This window comes from Cupressus sempervirens, chromosome 4 (assembly GCF_028749045.1).
Source record: "Cupressus sempervirens isolate cs-2001-9-10 chromosome 4, ASM2874904v1, whole genome shotgun sequence".
Lineage (NCBI taxonomy): Eukaryota > Viridiplantae > Streptophyta > Pinopsida > Cupressales > Cupressaceae > Cupressus > Cupressus sempervirens.
In genome coordinates this window covers 64873646-64898034 of record NC_143121.1, presented here as the reverse complement: position 1 = coordinate 64898034, position 24389 = coordinate 64873646, and the positions used below count along the sequence as shown (strand labels likewise).

The 24389-nt window shown below is 35.5% G+C and overlaps 1 pseudogene across 1 annotated transcript in view; it reads left to right on the top strand.

Moving 5' to 3' along the window:
• The first annotated feature begins 9967 nt into the window (after positions 1-9967).
• LOC149559959 (protein LEAD-SENSITIVE 1 pseudogene) overlaps positions 9968-24389 on the top strand; it is a 49593-nt pseudogene continuing 35171 nt past the window's right edge. The window contains exon 1 of the transcript XR_016364208.1: positions 9968-10229. The product of XR_016364208.1 is annotated as a protein LEAD-SENSITIVE 1 pseudogene (transcript). The remainder of the gene's footprint in view (positions 10230-24389) is intronic.

The window sequence follows — 24389 nt, the reverse complement described above, 5'->3', positions numbered from 1 at the left end:
AACCTTGTCTTTGCAATCTAACACTGATGTAGGCTAATGGATATCACATCAACAAACAAATCTAATATCTTTATGTAGGTTTAGGAACATAAATTGATTATATGCTCTTCTACACCAATATTTTTAATGGAATAATCAAAACATGGGTAGATATCATAGAAGCTAGGTTATATTAGTAGCTCATTTGAAAAGCAACAATTTGGTACCGATTATTGTGAATGGGGGAATTCCCTTCTAATTCCTCCAAAATGCGGCATATCTACTATTTTAGAATCTAGTTTTGTCAATAGAAATGACATTAAGGAAAGGGTATGCCCTTATTAAGTTGTCAAATTGAGTAATTTGATGTAAACGAGGGAATGCCTTTCTAAGTTCTCATTCAATGAGGCATATGTACTTCCTATGTATAAAGGGTGCACCACCCTAGGCTAGATCGTGGGTTTTCTTCCCCATTCTTTCCCCCCCAGTGCCTGCATTTGAATGGAGACAAAATATAAAAGTTAAATACATTAATACAAATAAAGGATTTGGTAAAAGAAATATTAGCATACACATATTGATTATAACATTGCAAAAATATAAATTAGTTTATCTATACAAATAATATTTAAAATATATCATCAAATATTCTTTAAAAACACTTGCTAAAAAGATTTGTTGCTTATATGCATTAATTTTTTTTTAAAATAATTTAAATTAATTATCATTTTTAAATTTTTACCATATGAATGTTTCTATCTATATATTGCCCATGTAATTAAGAGATAACTTTAATGCATTGAGAATAATTTCATAAAATAATAATGATATTAGTCTTTTTTACTGCATTTATTATTAGTTCATCATATTATTGCAATCATTCAATCCAATTTTACAATTAAATTAACCAACCATATCAAAGAATTATGCAACTACTATAGTTTATAATTATTTTTCAATAATAATTTTACATGATTATATAAATCCTATTTTTCAATCATTATTTTACATGATTGTATAAATCATACTGCTCAATCCTAATTTTGGTAAGCTTGATTAATTATTATTATTTATTAAACTTGAGTGGATTCGAACCCAAGACCTCCCACATATGAGGCTTACAATTTACCATTGTGTTGTAGGCTATTGTCAATATTTGTATATTTATTTTTTGGTAGACAATATATAAGTATTTTAACAATTATGTTATTTATTCATGTAATACATCGACTAACACCATCAAACTTCATCAAATTCAAGCGATATCTTAAAAGTCTGGTTGATTCATTCATTCATTTATTTCATCTCTCTCCTTAACAAGGAAGCATATCTTTCATACCGAGTTGGGGATAAAATAATGTAGCAATTCCATGACTTATCTTCCCCTCTGAGTGATCAAATGTGTAGTGCCCTTTCTCTTGTGTTATACAAACATTTTGTATACACTTTACTTGCATATTATTTCATTTTCTTTTAAATTTTGCCTCTTCAACCAATATAAGCATTAGGGATGCACTTTGACACATTGTGTTGCTTGTTAATATTAAAACTATTAATCTAATAATTCTGCAATTCATTAAAAAATATTTTATAAAGTCATACTCGATATCAATAAAAAAAAACTTCAAAATCATTTTCTGTTAAATATTGTTAGCATATAATATATTTAAAGTATTAATAAAGAATGTCATAAGATTAAAAACACAACATAGAAGTGATAGGATAATTTGAATAATAATATATTAACTTTATAATTGTCTATAGGCTTTCACTTGGGCAAAAGCCCACTGACAATTTCTCATGCACCTACTTGCATAGGGCTATTAGAATTCCCTCACCTCCACCGCTGGGAAGGGCATGCCATGATCCTACTTTCTAATGACTGAGTAGCCTAAGTGGACAGTAAGCTAGGCGGGAGGCCACGATTTTATAACTGGGTAAACACTGGCTTACCAAAAATTACCCAGAGTCCACCACCTCTCCAACTACCACAAATCAAGTGCCAAAGTCTGCTATAAATTCGGCAACTGTGGGTTTCCTTCTTCTTTAATTGGCCCCAATTATTCTCCCACTTCTGCCATTTTTGTTCATAAAGGTGCTGCCTTTGTGGCTCTTTTGCTTAGTTTCATCACTTTCCTCGCTTAAATGGCCACTAGAATCTTTTCTTTTGTATTTGGATATGTTGATATGTTATTTGGCCCTTGAGCACCAGTTTCTTTGAAAGGCGTTAGTAGGAGATTGAGTTTTGCTTCATTTTTTTAATAGGGAATTATTATTGTCGAGCACTTCTTTTGGATTTTAGTGCTAGATTGTTTGTGTGTTATCGATTATTGGACATTGTTGCTTTGTAATCTCTATTAAATGTTTGGAATAAAAATTCTTCTGACGAAAAAATGTATGTGTTTTAATGGTTTTGGATGAAGAATACAGAGAAATATGTTCATAAGCAAGATAAAAAGCTCATCAAGAATTAGTATTATTTTTCAAATAGGAATTTGAACCTTTGTGACTTCGTTTGTTTTGTGAAAAGGTGGACAAGCATTGAATTCTGCCGGCCATTTTTATCAACATATCACTGGTTCTTTTAAATGTTTTAAATTATATCTTGGTTGTGTTAAGTTGAATCTGGCCGACCATTTTTATTAGCATTTCCCTCGATTTGTTACATATTAAATCGTGGATTATTGGAGTTAAATTTGTATTTAATTTAGATTGGGTACCTGATTACAAATACAAATGGGTGCCCAGATTTTATTGTGAGGAATTATCAAATTATGAAGCTTGACCATTTTGTCTACATCCATTTTTCACTTCCAAATTCTCTGTAGTCAAGGGAAGGTTCTTTGGTAGTAGGGAAGGCAATTTTGCAAACAAGGCATGAAAGGGATTATTTTGGATCTATCTTATTGATTTGGGTACGTGTATTCTAGAGATTCCATACCTTCTTGCCTGATTTTCTCAAAGTTGGTCCAGAAAAGCAAAATACAGATAAATTACGTCTATTTTTGGGTATGATTCATACATTTATTCTGATGCAGGGGCATCTTGCATGAAAAAATTATTGAAAAAAATAAAATAAAAATTGGAAATAAATTATTAAAAAAAAAAAAATTCTGGAGGAGAGAGAAAAGTGACGAAAATTAGAGGAGAAATAATAAAAAAGTAAAATAAATGGAAAAAAGGAGAAAAAGAGAAATTTCTATTTTCGAGGTGCATAGGTGGCATAATAGAAAAAATAAAAAATAAATGGTTGTCATTCCATTTATCGAGGTGTGTGGGTAGAATTCTAGAAAGTTATGAATATTGTAGAAAGTTGTGGGATATTGTGGAAGGTTATGGAAGTTGTAGAAGGTTGTGGATATTGTGTAGGTGGAATTCTAAAAGGTTGTGGATAAGTCATACATTGGGTGGTAAGTGCCTATTTAAGCAAGGCATATGAGCATTTCTAATCAAGCTCAAGCAGTAGCCTGAGAAATGGAAGCTTGAGAAGGAGTAGCTCGGGAAGTAGAAGCTTTGGAAGGAAAGCTTGGAAAGGTAAAAGTTGTGGAAGGTGAAGCTTGGAAAGCTTGGAAGGCTGGAAAGTGTGAAAGAGAAGGAGGAAGTGAGGAGAGATTTTTTCGGAGTCTTTAGACAGAGCGCCGAATGTGAGGCAGTTTATAGCAGGATTGTGGTGGAATTGTGAGTGTGTAGATAGAGCGCCGAATGTGAGGCAGTTTACGCTTGGATCTTGGATAAAGTTGGAGAAGAGCTAGTGACCAGGGTTTAGAAACAAGGAGGTTGCTTGGTGGCTTGTGAGCACAAGTTGAGATCTCAGAGGTTTCCACTAGAGTGTGGATCTAGACTAGCTTGGGTTTGGATTGGATCTTGAGAGATCTTGCAGAAATGTTAATGTAATTGCTATTGGATTTTAAAGTATAATAAAAGTGTTCTTTGGGAAGCATTTTATTTTCTCTTGGTCTTCATTCTTGGTTGTGAGTTGCTAAGGGTAGTGTGGCCCATCATCAAGTGGTATCAGAGTGTACCATCATTAGTGGTATCAGAGTGTACCTTCATCAAGTGGTATCAGAGCGTACCTTCATCATATTCACATGTATACTTAATGTTTTGTGTGTTGCGTGAATCCTTGTGTATGCTTCATGACTTAGGTGAATTACAACTTAGTGTTTGATGAGTTTTTCAGAATGATTGAGTTTGGTGAATGCCTTTGGTGCAGGGCACCTCCCTAAATGTGAGTTTTTGGTGTGATTAGAGGTTAGTTAGGTGTGTGAGTGTGTTTAATAAGATCCAAGTGTCCTTGAAATGCAACTAATCCCATTGTAAGAGCTAAGATGCTCATTAGGTCTTAGTTGCTCAAAAGTTACTCATAATAAGTTCCAAGTGTCCTTGGAATGCAACTAATCCAATTGTAAGAGCTAAGATGCTCATTAGGTCTTAGTTGCTCAAAAGGATCTCAATAGGTCAAATATGAGAAGGGATGAGTAATTGAGGCCTTTGACTATCTAAATAGGTCCTCGGTATTCTATCTAGGATCCTAGAATGGTCCTAGGTGGACCCATTTGGCCAAAAAGCCTTATGAGTAAAAAGTTGCTCCAAAGTTGCAAAATTGCTCAAAAGTTGCTTGAGCAACTTTTGCAATTTTTGCAAGAAATTGCAAAATGGTAGTTGGGGAGGTTGCAACTACCCATCCTCGGGTATATGAGCATGAAAGATCATTTTTTGAAGGTTGGAATGTTTACCATCAATTTTATGCATGTGTGGAGTTTCTATACAGATTGTTTGTAGGGTTTTCCATTGTTTTAAGGTGTTGTATGAATTTGTATGGATTGGTATAGGAGATCAATTTCATGTTTTTGTTAGATTAAATTTCCTTGGTTCTTTTCCATATTCAAGTTTGTGTTGAAGTTGTAAGGGTTCCAAGTTACAACATTTTCTTGTTGTCTGGCCTGAACTTTACCTTCACAGGGCTGACTGTGTAAAAATGGCTCTAACCTAATCTCCCATGGTAGAAAATGCATGAAACCAAGTGGGGAGATATGTTAGATAGTGTAAATAGCTTTTTTCTTTTGTTTTTCACTTTTGTGATGGATTTCCTCAAGCCAAAAAGTGATTCCCTAAGCTAATTGCTAGGAGTATGTGACCTTGGATAGTTTTACAAGAGATGTTGCAGAGCACACCCATGATCATGTTGGGTCGAATTAATGCAGTTCCTAGAAGCCCTAGGATCTCAATTTGAATGTGCAAGTGGAATGGAGGCTTGATATGAAGTTTGAAGAGCTTGGGAGATTTTTTATTGCTAACTAGATTAAAGGCCTAAAATAAAGGCTAGAAACTATGGCTTTGCACTAAATAGGGTTATGGCTGTCATAAAGCTCTGACAATCTGGATTCTTGGTGTGCTAGGAGATAACTACCAGATTCCTAAGTTTGTTTTAGGGGTTATTTGGAAGAATTTGGAGAATGAGAGAAAAACAAGGTTACTAGACCTAGTAGCCATTAGGCCTAATTAGCCTAAGTGAGGAGATTGATTTTCCTTTGGGTTTTGTTATGACCAAAAGTGTTGAATGAGGTCAGGAAGGTTATGGAGGGTATCTACATTATCAATAGACTCCAAGGTAGTGGAAAAATAAGATCCTAAGTGAGGGCTAGGATTCTAGGGGAAAGAAGGACTAGTAGGACTAGTGTCTTAGAAGGGAGTTCAAGTCTACACTAGACCAGGAGGTAAGTTGGAGCAGAATTTTAGGAGGTTTAGATTGGTGGAAAGACAAGAAACAAGAATCATTGGATGATTCAAGACTAAAACCTTAATTAGGAATGGTTAACATATAGAACCCTAGGCCCTTTGCATTAGCCTTCTTGAATTTATCCTACGTATCATTTCAAGCGGTCTCAAATGGACGAAAAAATCATTGTAGACTTGGGTTATCTCATATCCTAGAGTTATCCTATTCTATTTGAGTTACAAAATGGATTGACATTTCTTTTAGACCATACTAGCTTGCAATATGGCACCGATCTACAATCCAACCATAATTAATTTGGGCGTTGATGCCCCTCATGTTTATTGCAAAGGCTGTGTGTTAAGTTTTAGTGTATATTTCGTTGAATTTGGACATGTATCCTATTGCACAAATGACAATAATTACAAGGATCAATACATCTTTGGCATCTTTGTTTTTACAACACATTTGGCATCTCTATTTGTTGCACCTAATCAATATTTTTGTATCTTTGGGACATTTATGGATTTTTTAATTATTCTTATGACTAGAAAACAAGTTATGCATGTTTTATAATTGACGAGTTGGTTGTTGTTCTGTTCACTATCCATGCAGTGGCCATCTTAAATCTACAGAGGACATGTAAATTAGTTGAACCTAATGTAATTCTCAACGTTAGGCAACACATAAATCTGAATATAAGAAGGCTTTGTCCATTGAGAGTGTGTGACAAGAACCAAAAGCAAAACTTTGACAAAATTATGCACATTATTAAATTCATTTTCAAAGAACCTTGTTTTAGACTAATGATTACTTTCTATGAGGCTAAAGTCAAGGCCCATTATTATATTAGACATTGTCACAGTTTGACTTCAGCCATTTTCTTTTGTTATATTGAACCAACAATTATAGTTTAGTTAGACTGCGGAAATGTTTGTATAGCACACCCTACCCGCCGAGTGGAAGTGCTAGTTAATTCATTATGTGATAGGCTTTTATACATCGGGGCAACCCACGAGCATAAATGGCGGCAAATTGAAAGAATTCAAAAACACTTCATCACAACTAATCTGAAAATCAAATCAACAGTTCCTTACGAGACTATTTTGGTAGAGGTATGCATGTTCCTAGTGGAGGCCTCGGTAATTGTTAGATTGTTGAACTATCTAAAAAAAATAGGTAAAATGGATGCACATCACTAGCCTAGTAAGGTGATTGATGAAGAGCTTGCTCGTTGGAAGAGGACATGGAAAAAACAAAATGATAAGTGGTTCAACAAGTGGAACATTGACTACCAAGAGTGCCCAAAAAAACAATTCAAAAATTAAAAAATGGGTAGAAGAAAAAATCAGATTTGACATGTGGACAAATCAGCTAGGTAGGAATGTTTTTTATTATGTCAGAGAATTTAATCCCACATGTGAGCATGATGACAAAGAGTATCTAGGAGTTAAGATCAAAGGAAAGGCAAAAATCTTAATCGCCCAACTGAGATCTTGATCACCCCATTTAAGATGTGAAACTAGGAGATGGAAAATCCCTAAGAAAGAGTGGGAGGAGAGAATTTGTAGATTTTGCACCAAAGGAGTGGTGGAAAAAGAGCAGCACTATGCGAAGGATTACACCATATAAAAAGACGATCGCAACCAACACAAAGAAATTTTAAAAGTGAACAACATAAAAGAACTTTTCGAAAGACCAAGACTATTCAAGAGCGCCATCTTACTTGTGCAGATCTATAATAAAAGGGACACTCTAGAGACTTCACACCAAACTGATTAGGGAGTCACTTCATTTCACGCAACCGGCAAAATCGACTGTAAAATATATCCCGGCACCGTTACCGGTGAGATCAGAAAAAGTTTCGTGACTGGAGAAAAAGCTGCAAAAAGACGCCAGAAACATTTCATCTGTTGTTATTCGATTTGTCGTCATCTTCACTAACACAATCCACAATCGGATTTGCCTGCATATAAACTCTCTGCACTCGGAGTCACTCGTATCCTTGTATGCCTACGTTTTTAATCTACAATTTCCCCACAAGCTTTTATTTGCTCAGCCAGATCAATAAAGGAGAGTATCCGACAAGAATTCCTGCTAAATTTTAAGGAATGACAACAAAGTTTTATGAAAATCTGTAACGTGTATTTAGGATTTTCGCTTGCAATTAGGAATCAACTTTAAATTTTAGAGTTTTGTTTCCCTTGGAAATCTGAAGTAGTTAATTGGGGCTTTCTATGCATTTGCGAATCTGAGTATTGTGTGGATTTGAGTGGGGGACGCAGATCACGCTAATGGTTGTCATGAAAGGTGTTGCTGAAAGTGCCACAAATAATCAAATTCAAGCCAGCTACAAGGAGCAAAAATTAACTAGACGTCATCAACATTTTTAAAGCTTCAAACTTATTAATTGCAATGGCTGCCTGTCTAGAATCCTCTGATGGAGCGGTTACAGTCTTGCATCGTTGATGAAATTCTCCGAGAAGATTTTATGAATACTCCTGGCTTCTTAATAAATCAAGCCACTGATACACTTGGTGCCTCATCTCTTGGCAAGATTCCTGATTGCAGACTTGGCGATGCCCTCGAGACATTTTGAGTTTAAAATCAATTTCTTTGAATTGGTCTCACGCTCCCACAGAATGAACTTTAGTGAAGAATTCTATACTGTATCTTAAAGCTACCCCATTGTCTTTTTTCGACCTACCCTGGCCGTCCGATCGATCCCATCCCGGGATATGTAAACTTGAATCCTTAGCCGTTGGATTTTGAAATATTACATTTGATTGGTTGTAGTACAACACTACGGATTAAACGGGTAGGCGTAACTTTTTCTTTGTTTATTTTCCCACGTCGGGTTACATTTGATTTGAAATAAATATCACCTTGTGCGGGATTGTCTCTAATTGTCAGTCCTTCCCATAGTGTGTTTTCATCTCACTAACCTTTCTATAAATTTTGCTTTGAATAATGTGCCGAATGGGAAAAGAACCTCTTATCTAAAGTTTAAAGACATCTATTCCATAAAACCCAGCCTTACTATGTTGAACAATAAGATTCAAACTTTGCTTGTCATTGACATTTTTGGTTTCAAAAGAATACAATGTTCCATAATTAAAAAATAATTTGGTGGAATAGGCTACTTTCAAAGATGTTCTACAATTTTTGTTTACATAGATAAGTCTTTCTTCTCTCAAGTAATGTGTTCTAATAAGATGTAAACCTTAACTTATTAGAACACATCACTTTAAGATATGTTTGACCGTATGCAACTATCAGATATATCCTTACACCTATGTTCTTGGCACAAGCGCTAGTTAATAGTGCAAATAAATAATTTAAATAATAATATGGTCCGTTTGGTTCGTGGTCGATTTAGCCAAATCAAGGTTTTGCAAATCTTCATTCTATTTTGAGATTTTACTTGAACCGTTTGTTTCATTGGGAAGACGAGTGGGAAGACACATTTTTATGTGTAAGCTTGAAGTTGGAGGCAAACTCCAAAAAATAGTCCAATCTATTTTTTTACACTCCTCAAAAAGTATAACTAGGTTTTAATTTTCAATTCCTAGTTGCTAGTAGGAAGTGTGAAAACCTAAAGTAGTCCAATCTATTGCTTTTACACTCCTCAAAAAGCATAACTAAAATTTGATTTTCAATGCAAAAAATTTCAAATCGACATTATGCAAAAGCCAATTCCGATGATCTTCCACTAACCAAACGGATTCGTACATAGTAACCTTGGGGTCCCATTGGGGGGGCTTGGGCTCTATGAGCTGGAGGTCCCATGATAATATTTTCGGAGGGCTAAAGCTTAATTTCAAAATCTTTTCCTATTAACTAGGAGCCCCTATTTTTTAGTTGAGCGGATGCAAAAAAGTGGTGGGGGGGGCGGGGCTGGAAATAGCCCCTACTGTTTAGAGAAGAATTCTGCCACTTGGCTAAAACCTACCATTCATTTTCCCTCCAAATTGAAATCATCCTACCAAAAATTCTAAAAACAACAATTTATATTTTTAATATTTTCTTCAATTTAAAAACTAATTTTTTAAAACAAATTTAAATGTCATGCCATGAGACCGCTGCCCTTTAAATGTTCCTAAAAAAACTCAGCGGCACCCGCTCTATTTTTAAGCAAGCGGGTGCCCATGGGACCCCAGCCTAAGTAGGTATGATATGAAGAGATTGGGGGCATGGCAATAGACTGATAAAGCCAATGGGCATTCGCTTCTGGGCCCGGAAGCTATGCAGTAATAAATCGAGGAACCGAAACAAAACTTGCTTAGTAAGCCACACAAGTCACCGAAATCGTACTTTTTCCATCGGCGAGCAATATTCCATATTTTGCGATAGACCATGTAACCAGATGAATTAGAATCCACTCCATTCATCGGCAACATATCAATCTCCATTGAAAATTAAGATACATCAAAGTAAATCATGGGATTATTCTCAAACAAAATCAGCAGAGAAGATTTGAAGCCGGGAGATCATATCTATTCATGGCGGTGCGCTTATGTTTATGCTCATCACGGTACCCACTCTTCTTTTAACTCCGTTATTTTTGCATTCATTCATTCTTTTCCTTTCAAGTAATTCTCCACTGTAGCCTTTGTTGCTTGAATGGTCTTCTTAATTCCAGATGGAATATAAGGCATGGAAAGCGATTTTCAAATTTTCAACCACTGTATATATATTTCTCATGTAAATGTTATATTAGATTATTTGTGTTCCCAACCCTTTCTTTCAGTGGGCTGCTCGGCAAGCTCCAATTCCATATTGAATAATTTTACATATATGTCAGGATGAAATACGCTATATATTTTTTAGGGCACGTTTACCCCCTATTTTTGTGGGAGTTTTGAAGTGTCTACATGGTGGATTTATCAGCACGGATCTGTATACTTTGCTTGAATTTTTAGATGTCTGATGAGTCCAGTAGCATGTCTCGAAACGTCAGAGGAAACGAATTCATGTAGTATTTTCCAGAAATCTTTGCCTCAGCTTCATCAAAATGAAAGAAACCTTAAAACTCTAATTTAATTTGATGTTGTGATTGCACATCACTAAAACTTCGAACCTAATTCTATTTTATCCAGCTTCGAAACAGATGATTAAATATATCAAATATGCGATAGGATTGGTTCCTCTAATAATACCTGGAGAGCATAAATAAAGCGTTTTCTATAATCACCTGCGCCACCATACCATTTTCAGCTATTAGCAGGAATATGCCTTGGCAAATAGTCTATTACAAGCATTACCGAATGCTGATAAATAATGCTTCCCTTAACGCAGAATTTTATTAAGCATGTCCATGATCGAGATGGTTTGGCTTATAAAAAACATCAAATGCAAATAAGGCATTAGTATGTAATCTCCCCAACTTTTGAACAACCAAAATTTTCCCTTCATTGCAATTTTTTATTTAACACAGATAAGCTTTAAAGATACCTTTTCGCTTTGATTGAGATCCTGCAAGCAAGTTAGAAATCATTTATAAACATTATTCACAATTAGATGTTCTTGAGTTAGAAATAAACATATACAAGAAATGCAGATCAAATAAAAAAAAAAAAAATGCTTGAATAAGATTTGAGACGTTAAGACGTTGCAATCATATAGAACTGATGAAGTAGGATGACTTGATGAGGTGTCCTAATGACTCTCTACCCTAGGCCCTAGAGCATATATTATCCCACATGGCCTTATTTGGCCTGTACCATCCATATGAGGTGGTGTATCTCATGCAGTACACTATCACTATTTCCCTCAATCTTGTTACTCCTATCTTGCCTCCAATGATTGAGCATCTTCATGCATTTCTTTAGCATGATGGAGGTTGTGAGTAACATTCATGACGGGTTGTCCTTCCCTCCTTCCTAAGCCCAAAGGCAGTCCCTTTGTTCCCCTTTGGCCCCATAAGACTTCTTAGTAATATACCATGAGGTAGCATGCTTAGAAGGTGACCTTATCACCGTTTCCCCCAGTTTGTAATCCCTTCATTTTCCTTACCAAGGCTAATCACGGCAATCAGAAAGTACATATAGTATTTCACATAACAAATCTTATGATAAAATATTCTTGAATCGGTAATGTAATATATATAAACTAGCACTTGTACCAAAAGGAGGTGCAATAATTATACTGATAGCAACGTATGTTGTATCATTTGAAAAAGAGTTTCCAACAACCTACATGTTATGTGGTATATTTGCACAACTTATATCATTTTAATTTCATAAATTTGCATTAGTTTCAAAAAAAAGTTTTTTTCAGCTTTACACTATCTATTATCTCTTAACTATTTGTGGTGACATTATTGTAGAATTCAACTATTCATACTAATTTTTCTTAATCATCTTTAGCTTCATCTTCTTTTTCTTCCTCCTCCTCTTCATCATCTTCATATTTTTCTTCTTCCTCCTCTTTTTGTTGTTCTTCTTCTTCCTCCTCCTACTCCTCCACCACCTCCTTCTCCTATGACTTTTTCTTGTTCTTACACTTTGTCTCAGCTTTCTGCTCCCTCTCGATCTTCTCCTTCTCCCATTTTGTTTCTTCTCCTTCTCCTTCCCCTTCTCTTTCTTCTCTTCATCTTCTTCTTCATCCCCTTCTTCATCCTCCTCTTCTTCGTCCTCTTTCACTTCTTCTTCTTATTCTCCTCCTCCTCCTCCTCCTCCTCTGTCTCCTCCTCTTCCTTCTTATTCTTCTGCTTCTCCTCCTCCTCCTTTTTCTTCTTCTTCCACTTTGTCTTACCCTTCTCCTTGGTCTCATTCTTCTCGTATTTTGTATTGAAGATGAATATTTATTGAGATTTTAGTTTTACAAAATATATTAGTTATTTTGATGGCAATATTTATATCTATAATTATATATGGATTCTATTAAAGCATAGGAAAAGAATATTATTATATTATATGAGTATGACATTTACTACTGGAAATAATATTTAAAAAGTATGTGACAAAATTCAAATAAGTCATATTTAGAAGTTAAATATTATTTCTTAACATGTAAGAATAGGAAAAGAATTTTATTATATTATATGAGTATGACATTTTCTACTGGAAATAATATTTAAAAAGTGTGTAACAAAATTCAAATAAGTCATATTTAAAAGTTAAATATTATTTTTTAACATGTAATCAACAAAAAATTGAAAAGGGAAGGTTTACATTTTGTACTATTTTTATGGGAGATTAACATGTAGTTATTTTAGTTAGTAAAAAATTCAGCATTTACTATGTATCTAATTTATTTTAAGTTTTATAATTTTTAAATTACATATTAGAACATTGTACAACTTTTTTTGTAATCATAGTACATAATTATTTAGAATTCACACCTCTTAATGACTAATATTAGATACATATACATAAAATTATTATAATACCTAAAACTTCAATCTCCACATTCACATGATACAGAGTAAAAAACTAATTTGAAATATTTTTCAAACAAACATATTTATTTACAAAATATTTCATAATTCTATCAAAATAAATTGTACAATTTATTCTTTAAATGTATTGTTACAAATAGCCCCTCTATTTATAAAAGCACCTTTCAGACATACATAGAATCCACCTAAAGTGAGCCACCAAAATTGTCATATAAGATTCATAAACTCATGTACCAACTAAAATGCCAAGCACAAAGACCTGATCCAAGGGTAATTAGATATATCCAAAGATGTCAAAATCCTGCAGTTTTATATTTGATTTGTCACTTGAATACTGAAGGAGATTGGATTTTCATTGTCGGTTCAAATACATGGGAGATCTGATGAAAAACATGTAGGACACGAAACACTTTCGCCAAGTTTTTTTGCCTAACTTCTTACCATTCGCACAATAGAGGGTGGAGCACATTACACATTGGAATGCCCTTATTTTTCTGAATGCCTTGCATATTATCATATTTTATTTGCATTGTGTTGCCTGCATTAACACTGCTTTAAATGCAATCGGAGTGTGACTGTGTTAAAACCACTTTAAACGCAATCTGATGTGTTATAAATGTTGTTTGGCTTTTATCATTTATCATCCCTTACATATTTTTCTGGCATCAAATTTTCCTTTTCCTGGTAAGGCGTGTTTTCTGGTGTGGGACATGAGGAATCCGATGGGAGGTCATTCCCACATAAAATAGCCTATCAGCTAATTAGAATTACACAGCTTACATGTCTTTCTACGCATCAGTATATGAACAACCACATGATATCATACTTCAGGACTGCATTTATATAATGCAATGAAAAAATATATTTTAGTGCTATACGTGCCACACAATGGTCATACCCAGATTGCTGGTCTGAGTTTATAATCTCTTCTTCTCTTATTATGTCTTCTCCTTTTGACGATTGAACAAATGAATGTGGGTGGATAGGCTGCCAATAAATTATTGATGTTTTAATGATGAATTGATTGGTTTCTGATTCCAAGGTGTGAATTGATTGATGATAATTTGATTGTTTGTTATTTCACCTTGTTGAATTGATCTTTGCTAATTAATTGATTGTTTGATTCATAGATTGCTTAATTGTGTGATACATTAATGAGTGATGATGTATTGATGTTTGCTTGGAATGATCTCCTCTTTATACCTTACAAGGGAAAGGGTCACCACCTTCAATAAGATTTGTCACTACTTTTCAATTTTTCATCTTGGATATGTTTTATCTTAGTGTGATACTAAATCTGTTTAGTAATTTTCTTAGGATAATAGGAATATCTAATTGTTCTCACTTAGGTAGCTGATAATGATGTGTTATCCTTGACTTTAGGTTCGCAAATGTCATAGCTACTTCATCAATTTTTTATTGTTTCTAGTTATGTGCCATCTCTATTTAGTTATACTAGGTTAACTCATTTCTTAACTATAACTACTCTTACACCTCTTGAACATGTCATCTCCTTGATTTATGTATCCAAGATGCCCAAATATTGTGTGTTACTTTTTATAACTCATCTCTACAGTACCGAATGTAATTCTTTTTTATTCTTTTTATTTGTTTGTTTTGTGATTAACTTCTATTGTTCATACAAACTCTAATATGATATAAAAGCTATATGTCATAAATCTGATTCATTTTTAGGATAAGAGATCAACTCTTTGAAAAAAGAATGTGAATAAGATCTTCTCTCCCATCAAATGATGCTTTTGAGCATTAACAAAATACCAAGTTTGGGTTTTTAACTTGTGGCTTTCTTTTACAGGTTTCTTTGAACATATTTTTGAGAAAATTTGAGCTCACAGTTGAGGTCATAGTGTTTTACAATGTCATTTTTTCTTTTTGACATGTTCATTTTGGACACTAGAGGCCAAATCTAAAATAGTTTGAGCTTGAGAGATGCATGCCAAATCTGACAAGTACATAATCCTTTGGAGCATTTTAGGTTGAATCCACGGTATGTGCAGGATCATGGTGTGCCAAAAAGTGGCGATGTGAAAAAAAGAGAGTTTGAAGACGCCTAAAAGCGCTTCAAAATCCGCTCTGACTTTTTTTTACCTATCCAGGAACCAAACCTGGAAGGTTAAGCCGAGCCTTATCAGATATCCGATATCATATCGGATATCCAATTTTATATCGGATATCCAATTTTAAATCCAATATCCAACTAATAATTAAAATCATATAATAGTATGATATATTATTTAATATTATTATTATTGATATAAAATAATAATAATATTATTAAATAATATTTCATACTATTATATTATAATAATATTATTATTATTTAATATTATTATTATAATTATTATTATACTATAATATAATAATATTATTATTATAATAATTATTATACTATAATATAATAATATTATTATAATTATTATTATACTATAATATAATAATAATATTATTATAATAATTATTATACTATAATATAATAATATTATTATAATTATTATTATACTATAATATAATAATATTATTATTATAATAATTATTATACTATAATATAATAATATTATTATTATAATATTATAATCGTATAATATTATACTATAATAATAATATTATAATAACATATTATATTATAATAATATAATTTAATATTTCATATATTATAATATATAGTAATGTAATATAATATATATATAATATAATATAATAATAAAAAGTAATATCTTATAATATAATATCTAATAAAAAAGTATAATATATTATAAATTATAATAATATAGTATAATAATAATATTTTATATTATAATATATAGTAAATTAATATAATAAATATAAAATATAATATAAAAATATATAAAATGTAATATATATGTTATATTATATCCAATATAATATCGGATATCCGATACTTGTGCATGGATTAAATACAAAATCACAGACTCGCGGCCCTTATTTTCACGCGAATTTGGGCCAGTCAGATCAGATATCAGATAATAAATCGGATATCAGATAGCAAATCGAATATCAGATATCAGGTATGTTCCTCCCCCCCCCCCCCCCCTCTTGACTCATTTTTAACCTAAATTTAATAGATTTTAACAAGATTTTGTTTGTTTTAGTTGAATCTAGAGTTTTTTTGACCAAAATGGTTAAAATTTAGATTTTTTTAAAATATATATTACATTTTGCAATTCAATAGGAATGGATGATCAAAATGATGACACTGAGGCAGGGAATAATATTCCTCGCAACCCACCACCAAACGATCCAGTATCCCCACAAAACCATCCACCAAATGATCCTCTACCTCCTCAAAACCCTCCTCGAATCGAGGATTTGATAAATGAAAATCTCACTGAGTTGAGAGGTTTGCATAGAACATACAATAATGTACCTGCACTGGCTCCTATGTTATCCACGTTAAACACCATAGTGGATAACATTGAAACTCTTACAAACCAACAAAATGCCGCTCTTCATTGGCGTGATGAAATGCACCAGATGTTTGATGATGGTTTGGATTATGATGAGGTCGTGGCCCTCAACATAACCAAAGACAATTTGGCAAGCCTTTTTGCTAACCCAAAAACGGGTATACCAGTTGACCCAAAAAAAATCAAACTATCGATTAAATGGTGCACAAATGACGCCATACGTGCAAATTTTTGGGACCGTTGGTGGATGGTCTTTGATATCCCTCCACATGGCAATTTAGACATACCATTTTATTTCCTTAAAAAATTATATGCAGAATTTGTGTTGAAACTTAAAGTGAACTATTGGAGCATGAAGCCCAACATGGGCTTAGGACTAGGAGCTCCTCAGGATAGACCCTCTTCCCAGCGGAAGAAACTTGGCACTTTTGTCCCCCCCCTGATATCTCCCCCCCTCCTCGAGTGCAGCATCCAGATATTATGGCAGAGGCTAGCTCTCAGACCATCAGAGCCATTCATAGGTTGAGTAGCCTAATGATATCTCAGGCTAGGTCAGTCTTGCCTCCTCGTGTTGATGATGTTGGTGCCAGTTCATCATCGGCTAGCTCATCACACGTTTGTGTGCCTCACACTTGCATTACATGCAAGAATATTTGCCTGGGTCCCATAGGTGATCTTCCTGAGTATCATTTTGTATTAGACGAGGATACATTAGACGCACGTGCAGAGGCTACAGACCCTGATGCGAGAGAGGAGGGGAATGTAGAGGCATGGACTCCTTCGGTGTCGGTACGTGTATACATTTTTTTGTTATGACAAATGTGATTTAAAGTTAATTTTTATAATAGAGTAATTTTAATTTTTAAGCCATACTGACTTTTACATGTATGTGATCTCCATTCATGTTTAGTTGATGACCGAGGAGGAGCTCAGACAGATAGATGATGCTACACTCTCGGTCATTTCATTTGGCCTTGAGACATCTATGGTACATTATGTTGTGTTTGCATTTCTTTTTTCTATTTGATATTGTAGCATATATGGTTGCTAATCTTTCTTTTATCTTGCAGATACCACCTGCCCCGAGGGGACAAAGTGCGGGGGGTGAGCCAGCATGCATTGACAAAGGAAAGGTAATTAGATGTTTTCTAATTGATTAAATATTGATGCATTCTTGTAAAATGTTTGTGGTAATCTCATTTAATTACATTATTTATTGTATATAGGGTGTGGCTACTGGCAATGAGCCTGTACAGATTTGGCGTCCTAGATCATCAGGGATTTTCATTCGCACAGAGAGCCCCATTGTATGTATAAGTATCATTTATTTTTTATTTTTTTAATTGATGTAGAGGAAAGTATGATTGTTGTTCTATACAATTTCTATGATTTTTTCCGTACCAATAATGATTCATGTCTTGCATATGTTCATTACAACTTAAATAGGCTTATATGCACCTGTCCAACCGACCAAGTTGGTTACAAAGGTTTATTTAATCAAACAAATACCAAATTACTACTTTCCCTCCAAAACTAATATGACCGTTTGAATTTGAAATTCAAATTTCAAACTATAGTTTTTATGCATTCCCTAACTTTCTGAACTATTCCATTGACTCAAAATTGGTCATATGGATTTATTAAATGCAACTAAGTAAATTTCCAAAAAATTGAAGTTTTTATTATTTTTTCTCCAAACCACCGTACACTCTGATCTCCCCCTTTCAATTGAGATCACATATGACATATATAAAGGTCTACATGACTATTGGAACAACCATATAGGCGTTCCCAACCATAAAACAAACAAACAACCACTTTTTGCTAATACTGTTTAGACTCTAAATACCCTATTCTAAGGCCTTTTGGTCCCATGGAGTCACTTGGTTTATAACCACACCAAAATGCTTGTGGGCCTTACATGTGCCTTTATTACAAAACATAGACCAACTTGTAAAATATGGACCAAACCTTTATTCCAACTTCCTAATCTACTTGAATCCTCGCTTTCATGGAGTGGCAAGGTGTCTGGCAACAGAGATACTTGTTCCCCCCTGCCACATAGGTTAGGTGCCCTGCACCACCTTTCCTCTCTCTCATTCTGAACACTAGTCCACCAAGTGAGTGATGTTCCTCTCAGTCTTGTTGTTGCTACTTTTACCTTCTTATCTGCCTCTATGTCTTCAAGATCAAAGTAGTTCTCAAGGGCCTCTATCCACCCTAGCACTTCTTCACTATCCATTTTACCCTGGTATATTGGAAAATCAATATGGTTCTTCCCACCATTACCTTGTATTTCCTTAATGATTCTCATAAATCTCCTTTCTTCAGGATCATCTGTTGTCTCATGCTCTTGCCTTGCATTACCAACCTCTTCTTCTTCATGGTTCTCTCCATGATTTCTTCCTCTAACCTCTTCTCCTCTAGGTTCTTGCCTTTCCTTTTCTAAGGATTCTATCCTTGCAATAAGCTTCAGCCTCTCTCTTCTCATCTGTCTTTCTTCCCTCACTCTAGATGCTTCAAGTTCTCTCCTCTCTATTTTCTCTTTTGCCAACTCTTCTCTCAATTCTTCAAGTTCTCTAGCCATTTGATTTTTAGGAGGCATTTTCACAACAAGTTTTCTTCCTTCCCAAGGGCCAACTCACTTATTCTCTTTCTTTCCTCACCAAGAAATCTCTGGACACCACTTATGTACCTTTCAACTCTGGGACACACAAGGAGGAATTAGACACACCAAGGCTTCAACAAAGGGACCAACACACTAAGGATTTTCAAGATTATAGGTCTTGGTCACACTCCTAAACACCCAAACTTCAAAACCCTCCTTAAAATGGCTTAAAAACTAGGGCCTGCTTGTTCAAACCCCAAAACTCAATTCTAGAACATTTTGACTTGTCTAATGACAAGATATGATCATGACAACCTACATGAACCTATCAAATGACACATCTACCATATGAAATCCTAAAATCCTATCTCATGCCCAATTACAACTTTCTTCCACATATGATTCCATCATTATAACTTTGTATGCTTCCATGAGCCATAATTGGTGCAAGGATTTCCCAATTGACTTCAAGAGATGTTCCATGACCTCTGTAATGCCTTGGATCTTCAATGTTCCCCTAATGAGCATGGGATGCTCTTGCATCACTTATCTTCATAAATAAATTCAAAACTAATTTCTGTGATATTAACAACTACTATTTTGTATCTGATAGGAGACTCCTAGTGCACATGAGGTTCAACGGGACAGTTATGTAGATTTGATGACGTGGCCACTCACTCCTAAGGAGGAGCCTACAATAGTAAGTTGTAGTTTGAATTCATGATTAAATATGTTATAAATTTAGCATGCTATGAATTATAATGTTATAGTTCAAATTGTAGATTCATCTGACAAAGGTATTTGAACATATACAACCCACAATCACAGAGGTACCAACATTGCCGAGGGCATACGAGAGGACTCCTGACCGGCGCAGGAGGTCGACAAGAGAGGTATTTATTATGAAATTTTGATAGTATTAATCTCCAATACGGAAAAGATCATTATGCATTTGAGTAATTCAATGTTAGATACGTAGAATCATATAAATTTAGTAGTCTAACTTTGGGTTTTCCTTTTTTGTTTATGTAGGAGGCATCCGATCCACCTAGTGCAACGAAGAGGCTGCATTTTGATCATCCACCAGCACCCTAGGATAGTATAGTTTTCGTAGGATGCATCATGAGACATTTTGAGATGGCATATGCCACATTGTATATAGAAACATTGATATTATACACATTCTGATGGCAGGATCAGCCACATTTTGTATATGGATCTATGTATTTTGATATATATATATATATATTTGAGTACTTTGTCTATGGATACATGATCTTTGATATATATTTGTGTAAAATTTTTTCTATGGATACATGTATTTTGATATATATTTTTATCATTTACGTGCACAATGATATACATATTAATTTAGTATCTAGTATTGTTCAATTTATCGTGGATCATGTGTCATGCCCTAAATTTTACTAGTAAAAACACAACAAAATTTTTTTTTTTTAGCTTATGAAGTCGCATAAGAAATTACATATTGTAAAACAAGGTTATCATTGAATAGGAGTTCAAGACTCATGTGAATAGTGTGAAGGTGTTAACATTTTAGTCACAGGTGGTTTTCAAATAGATTGGATGACAGTCTAGTTCAAGTTAGCGTCACGAGTCAAACGAGCAAGTTCAAGATACAACACTCATAAATTAGTGAGGTAATTCATATCCTAACAAGCCTCTAATACTAATATTCTATTAGGGTCTATCAGTTGTATCATATGGACTAGGTCGTGATTCTAGCATGTAAGGGAAGGGGATCAAAATTACTTATTATCCTCATTACCAATGTACACACATTCATTAATCATTACAATATATATTAATGTGACAATTAGTATATTACTATATCCTCATTATCTATCAACATTGCTTCCTCACCAAATTATTGAGTGCACAACAAGATTGTAAGCAATCTACTAAGTTTTAAATTTATACAATCAATTGTATCACATAACATCTATGGATTGTTATTATCAACTAGTCATTTACAATACCACAAGGAGAAAACTTTCTTTCACATTTTCAAATGATAACAATGATGTCAAAGCAAATCTGTGACTCGTACCAATGCTTTCATAAAAATATAAACTCCAAATGAAACATGCATATACAACCTTATCAATATTTTCTTCTACACGTACATTAGGTAACAATGATACAATCTCCTTCCATCACAATGGGGCAACATAAGGGACTTTTCAAAATCATAAGGAACATGGATATTAAAAGATATGGACAATGAGTAGCATGAACATTGTCCAACATGATTGTTGAGAACATGAACAAGCTGGTGAATCCTCCTTCACAAATGAGGGCACAATGTCAAGTTTTCTCATCCAACATCAATCTGCAAGATGATCATTCCAAGCCATTTCCATTGCTCCCTTGGACACAAATCTGCATATGCAACACAACAAAATAACAAGGACCATGGGTGCTTTCCACCCAACCATAGGCCTCAAAGAGACCACCCCCGCGCTAGGGAACAAGGCTCAAACTGGGATACACATACAATCTTTCAATGCATAAACATTACATTTCAAACTTGAACAATTTCCCCCCAAGACTATTTCACAATGGCTTCACAAATGGAACCATAAACATAGGGCGAAGGTGTGTTCTAAAATGGAGACTTGCCATACCAAACCATATTTACAATAAACAATTTTCATGCCCTCTCGGGGCTATCATAATTCACCAAATTTCATGCCCTCTCAGGGCTATCATAAATGAACCATTTAATGCCCTCTCGGGGCCTCCACATTTCCTCCTCCAAACCCACTACCATCAGCTGTAACTCCTCAAACTTCCTTTCTACACCATACTTTCCTTATCACCCCCAGCAAGATATGAAATGTTATGGCATACAATGGAGCCCATACTCCAAGGTTCTCAATACATTTTTTGAACCCAAGTTAAGCCCTTCACCCTGGACTTCTCTTCCCTTCCCACAAGGGTGAGTGTAAGTCCCAATCCCATAACAATACTCAAGCACAAAACAAGAAAACAAAGCCAAGTAGAAATAAAACAAGAAATTTTGGCAAACACCCCACTAGTTTGGCCAAGACCCTCTAATAAAGCCTTCCCACTAACTTATTTTAGCAAAAACACTAAGCCACTCCATCCTTACGAACTTGTCTCCTCTAACGGTTCATCGATAGCCCTCACGAGCTCTGAGTTATGACCCTCGAAGGATCGACCTCAAAATGCACTTAGAGCACCTTGAAGACTCCTCGGTACGGGGTGGCCGCAAATGATGGATGGTCTTCATGGCCAGAACAAAGGTGTGACTAGGGTTCACCCACTCATCTGGAGCTAATGGGACTGACGATTCGATGCCAAGATCAGCAGTTTCAAAGTTACGCTGTGGTGCACCTATGAACTGAGGCACACTGCGAGTTTTGGCATCGAGCGAGATCGTTGTGCTGAATCCAAACGGAATGTGATCTCTAAAAAATGAGATAGTTTATTTTAGGCCTCAGGATCACCGTCCTGTAGCATTTGACAGTTCATCGATAGCCCTCACGAGCTCTAAGTTATGACCCTCGAAGGATCGACCTCAAAATGCACTTAAAGAACCTTGAAGACTCCTCGGTACGGGGTGGCCACAAATGATGGATGGTCTTCGTGGCCAGAAAAAGGGTGTAAATAAGGTTCAACCACCCATCCGGAGCTAATGGAACTGACGATTCGATGCCAAGATTAGCGGTTTCAAAGTTACGCTGTGGTGCACCTATGAACTGAGGCACACTGCGAGTTTTGGCATCGAGCGAGATCGCTGTGCTGAATCCAAACGGAATGTGATCTCTCAAAAATGAGATAGGTTATTTTAGGCCTCAGGATCACCGTCCTGTAGCATTTGATATTTCATCGATAGCCCTCATGAGCTCTGAGTTATGACCCTCGAAAGATCGACCTTAAAATGCACTTAGAGCACCTTGGAGACTCCTCGGTACGGGGTGGCCGCAAATGATGGATGGTCTTCGTGGCCAGAACAAGGGTGTGACTAGGGTTCACCCGCCCATCCGAAGCTAATGGCACTGACGATTCGATGCCAAGATCAACGGTTTCAAAGTTACACTGTGGTGCACTTATGAACTGAGGCACACTGCAAGTTTTGGCATCGAGCGAGATCGCTGTGCTGAATCCAAACAGAATGTGATCTCTCGAAAATGAGATAGGTTATTTTAGTCCTCAGGATCACTGTCCTGTAGCATTTGATAGTTCATCAATATCCCTCACGAGCTCTGAGTTATGACCCTCGAAAGATCGACCTCAAAATGCACTTAGAGCACCATGGAGACTCCTCGGTACGGGGTGGCCGCAAATGATGGATGGTGTTCGTGGCCAAAACAAGGGTGTGACTAGGGTTCACCCGCCCATTTGGAGCTAATGGCACTGATGATTCGATGCCAAGATCAGCGGTTCAAAGTTACGCTGTGGTTCACCTATGAGCTGAGGCACACTGCGAGTTTTGGCATCAAGCGAGATCGCTGTGCTGAATCCAAACAGAATGTGATCTCTCAAAAATGAGATAGGTTATTTTAGGCCTTAGGATCACCATCCTGTAGCATTTGACAGTTCATCGATAACCCTCACGAGCTCTGAGTTATGACCCTCGAAAGATCGACCTCAAAATGCACTTAGAGCACCTTGGAGACTCCTCGGTACGGGGTGGCCGCAAATGATGGATGGTTTTTATGGCCAGAACAAGGGTGTGACTAGGGTTCACCCGCCCATCTGGAGCTAATGGCACTGACGATTCGATGCCAAGATCAACGGTTTCAAAGTTACGATGTGGTGCACCTATGAACTGAGGCACATTGCGAGTTTTGGCATCGAACGAGATCGTTGTGCTGAATCCAAACGGAATGTGATCTCTCCAAAATGAGATAGGTTATTTTAGGCCTCAGGAACACCATCATGTAGCATTTGACAGTTCATCGATAGCCCTCACGAGCTCTAAGTTATGACCCTCGAAAGATCGACCTCAAAATGCACTTAGAGCACCTTGGAGACTCCTCGGTACGGGGTGGCCGCAAATGATGGATGGTCTTCGTGGCCAGAACAAGGGTGTGACTAGGGTTCACCCGCCCATCCGGAGCTAATGGCACTGACGATTCGATGCCAAGATCAGCGGTTTCAAAGTTACGCTGTGGTGCACCTATGAACTGAGGCACACTGTGAGTTTTGGCATCGAGCGAGATCGCTGTGCTGAATCCAAACGGAATG